Source organism: Saccopteryx leptura, chromosome 3 (genome assembly GCF_036850995.1).
Source record: "Saccopteryx leptura isolate mSacLep1 chromosome 3, mSacLep1_pri_phased_curated, whole genome shotgun sequence".
Classification (NCBI taxonomy): domain Eukaryota; kingdom Metazoa; phylum Chordata; class Mammalia; order Chiroptera; family Emballonuridae; genus Saccopteryx; species Saccopteryx leptura.
This window is the reverse complement of record NC_089505.1, coordinates 282,697,512-282,702,037: the sequence shown is the minus strand read 5'-3', so window position 1 is coordinate 282,702,037 and position 4,526 is coordinate 282,697,512.

Here is a 4,526-nt window from a genome sequence, read left to right as displayed (position 1 = left end):
GGAGAGACAGTCAGACAGACTCCCGCATGCGCCCGACCGGGATCCACCCGGCACGCCCACCAGGGGCGACGCTCTGCCCACCAGGGGGCGATGCTCTGCCCATCCTGGGCGTCGCCATGTTGCGACCAGAGCCACTCTAACACCTGAGGCAGAGGCCACAGAGCCATCCCCAGCGCCCGGGCCATCTTTGCTCCAATGGAGCCTTGGCTGCGGGAGGGGAAGAGAGAGACAGAAAGGAAAATGCAGCGGAGGGGTGGAGAAGCAAATGGGCGCTTCTCCTGTGTGCCCTGGCCGGGAATCGAACCCGGGTCCTCCGCACGCTAGGCCGACGCTCTACCGCTGAGCCAACCGGTCAGGGCGGATTGCTTTCTTTTGGAGAACTTGGGTAGTCACATAAATTTGAGTCTGAAGAGAACCTTAGGACGTTATAGACCAACCCTTCTCAACACTTCCAAGAGAGAATTAAGACCTGATGCCATCAGACATCCATTGTGTGTAATAGTTGGCTTCTCTCCTGTGCATCTAAAATGCTAACTGTCAATGTACCATACTCAGGAGAAATGAGAAAAGAGTTACTGAAATCATTTTCTCAGTGCTCAAATCTCTCCTGGGATTGAGAAAGGCTAAATTAAGTAGAGCCCATTGTGTTTCAAACTTTTATGTGTTTCTGAATTACCTGGAGGTATTTATTTATTTATTTATTTTTCAGGGACTGGTATTAATTTTCAAGGTTATATTTGATGTCAACAAGATGACACAACTACAGAAAAAAATGTATACATTGCAGTCTCAATGCAAACAATCAAATGGAACCCCAGTGAAGAAGTAATGTGAATTACCCCAAAAAGCAACACAATTTTTAAAACAGTTTTATACATCCAGCCAACAAATTAAAATAGTTAACAAGAAAAAATATAAATTCAGAGGTCTGGCATCCATGTTGAAAAAAGGCAACTGCTTAAGCATTTCTGTCGATTTGAACATTGCTCTCTGGCCACTCAGCTTCATCCCATTCAGCATCTGGCATGCTTTCAGCCACCTCTGGTGACTCAAACTTAACCAAACCACACCTCTTGGACTTCCCATTCTCCATCTTGATGTCAGTATACAGCACATGGCCACATTTGTTGAATTTGTCCTTTAACATCTTCCATGTAAAATTAAAAACCAAATGGAGATTTCTCACAAATATCTGGCAAGCCGTCCTGACCACCTCAGGAGCATGGCCTCCAGCTCCACCAAAGGAACCTGAAAAGCTTCCTCCAAAGTTGCCACAATCCATTCTGATGTCAGCCAAAGCTGGCACTACCACTGCCACCCATGGCCAGGCAGTTGTGCTCAGTGCCAGTAGCCAGGGTTGTGCCCATGGTGGGTTTATGTGCTCCAAGATGGTGACCATGAGATCCATCATGGGGCCATGGACTCTATGTTCAGGCCCATGTACTCAATGGTAGTGTGCATACACTCCACACCAGAGCCCAAGCACTTAATTGTATGATTCACACTGTCATGGGTGCGGCCATGCACTTGAGTCACAAAGCCCACACTGGCAACCATGTACTCTGTGCCAGACCCAATGCGCTCCATGCTCTGGCCCAAGTGCTCAATGCTGGAGCCCATGCAGTCCACGACTAGGCCCATGCCCTCTACCTCAGAGCCCACATGATCCATGCCATGGCCCAGACCTGCACTCATGCACTCCATGCTGGCATCCCCAATGTGGGATCCAATGAGCAAATAACCTGAAGGATGCCTTCAGCATCCTTTAGCAGTGAAAAACCAACTTCCAGGTCCTCAACTAGAGTGGATAAAGACTTCACCATAAGCACAGAGCGTGACTTTGTACAGACTTTCAGGGATACTGACTAAGGCTTGTTCAGGAGGAATGGTTCTGAGCAATTTCTAGGGCAATGGAACTTAATTGGACTTCTGACTTGGCTCAAAGGAACACTGGGCCTAATTTCTAAAGAAGGAAAAAAAGAGATAATATGAACTGTAAGGATTTTTAAAAAAACATTATAGGGGTGTGACAGATATTTACACCTCAAGAAGCCTTGTTTAATAGCTTCCAGAGAAGATGGGGGTAGGGGAGAGGAAAGCCTTTCCTTATTATTATTATTTTCTTGCCCACTTTATAATTGTGACCTTGGAAATGGGAATACTACGGTGACAATGTCAGTAGCATGAGAACAGTGTCACCACTCAGGATCTCAGAAGCTGTGCTGAGACAGAACAGATTACTGCCTGGATTTCCCTAAGGAGGATTGTCTAAAGATTGAAAATATTTTAGGGCAAGTCTCAATCTGTGATTGTTCACCAGACCAGGTTGATATTTCCTGGGCAGTATATTTTTACTTAGAAAAGAGAGTTTCTGGTTTGTGTGGACCATTCTGCCAGGGCCATGAATACTGGTAATGTAATACCTGAACCCATATCCTGTGATTCTTAATTTAAGGCATGTGGATATTGACTAATTGATTGGTTAGGTGAGTGAGCAAGAGGGACTCGGGCAACCAGTTGTGTCCCCTAGCAGTCCTGCCTATGACCATGACCATCCGCTCTGAGCCTGAACCAGGGACTTATCCCCGGAGCCTGGGTGCTGAGGCCGCACACGCGCGCACCTGCAGTTTGCCTCGCAGGCACTTGCCTCGGGACCTCCAGGCCTGCGAACCCGGGCAGGTAGACCTAGCTCTGCATATCACTGGAGCAGCATGTACCTGCACTGCACTCCGAGAAGTCTACTGGAGTCAGACTCTGTGTGGCCCTGTACCCGCAAGAGACACGGAACTTCCGTCTGCTATGGGGGTCTGGTCTCGCGGGTGTCTGTCCTGGTGGTGCCCAGGATGGCAAGGTTGAGGAGTTCCCGCGAGATCTGGCTTCAGGAAAACAGGTACAGCTGCTGTGGAATGGGTGGGCCTTGGCATAATGGTGCGGTCCCCAGAAATCTCAGCTGGTGACCATGTCAGTCTCTGTAAGTCGCGAGCTGGGACACATCCCAGGGTGCCTGGATGGTGAGTCACGTGGCCCGCAATGTGCAATTCACTCTTGCACACCTGCCCTTGGGCCCAAAGTCCTTGGACAGGGCCGCCCCCCTACTCCCCCCCGCCCCAGCAGCCCTCTTGCGGCTGCCCATCCCTTCAATGCTCCGGATGAGGAGGTTGGAATAATGGTTACCGTCAGACCCCATGCAGCCCTGCTGTTCTTACGGGAGGGACTCAGGGTCTGTCTGGCAATCAATCGGTGTTGTTTTTAATCCTGAGTATTTCCCATGTGTGAAAATACTGCCTTGTGTAGTATTTATTTTAATATACTGTACTCTATCAATATAATAATAGATTTTGTTTTGTTTTAATTTCCTTGACTTTTCCTTTTGCATTTGATTTTATGGAGCTTCATTTCTTTTCTTTCACTCTTATAAAAAAGATACTTCAGGGTTTTAGTATTGAAAATGGTAAAGAAACCTTAGAAACATTTTTTCATAAATGTTTAAGTGTACACACACACACACACACTATATATATATATATATATTTGGTTTTTTTTTAGGTAAGAAAAGGGGAGCGAGTGAGGCAGACTCCTGTATGCCTGATAGGGATCCACCTGGCAACCCCATCTGGGGCCTATGCTGGAGAATCCAGATATTTTTTTATCACCTGAGGCTGATGCACTCTAATGGGGCTATCCTCAGCGCCCTGTCAACACTTGAATCAGTTGAGCCACTGAGGCTGTGGGTGGGGAAGAAGGATAGAAGGGGAAAAGGGAGGGTGGTGAAAAGTAGATGGTGGCTTCTCTTGTGTGCCCTGACTGGAAATCGAAACCAGGATATCCATATGCTGGACCAACACTGTATTCACTGAGCCACTGGCCAGAAGCACTAATAGACATTTTATTTTAAAAGTTTTTTTTTTTTAATTTTAATGGGGTGACATTAATCAATCAGGGTACATAGGTTCAGAGAAAACATCTCCAGGTTATTTTGGCATTTGATTATGTTGCATACCCATCATCCAAAGTCATATAGTCTTACGTCACCTTCTGTCTGGTTTTCTTTGTGCCCCTCCTCTCCCCCCACACCTCCCTGCCCCTCCCCACTCCCAGTAACTGCCATACTCTTGTCCATGTCCCTGAGTCTCATTTTTATGTCCCACCTATGTATGGAATCATACAGTTCTTAGTTTTTTCTGATTTACTTATTTCACTCAGTATAATGTTATCAAGTTTCATCCATGTTGTTGTAAATGATCTGATGTCATCATTTCTTATGGCTGAGTAGTATTCCATAGTATATATGTAGCACATCTTCTTTATCCAGTCATCTATTGAAGGGTTTTTTGGTTGTTTCCATGTCTTGGCCAGTGTGAACAATGCTGCAAAGAACACGGGGCTGCATGTGTTTACATACCAGTGTTTTTGAGTTTTGGGGGTATATTCCCAGTAGAGGGATTGCTGGATCATATGGTAGTTTTATTTTTAATTATTTGAGGAACCACAATACTTTCTTCCATAGTAGTTGTACTACTTTACAT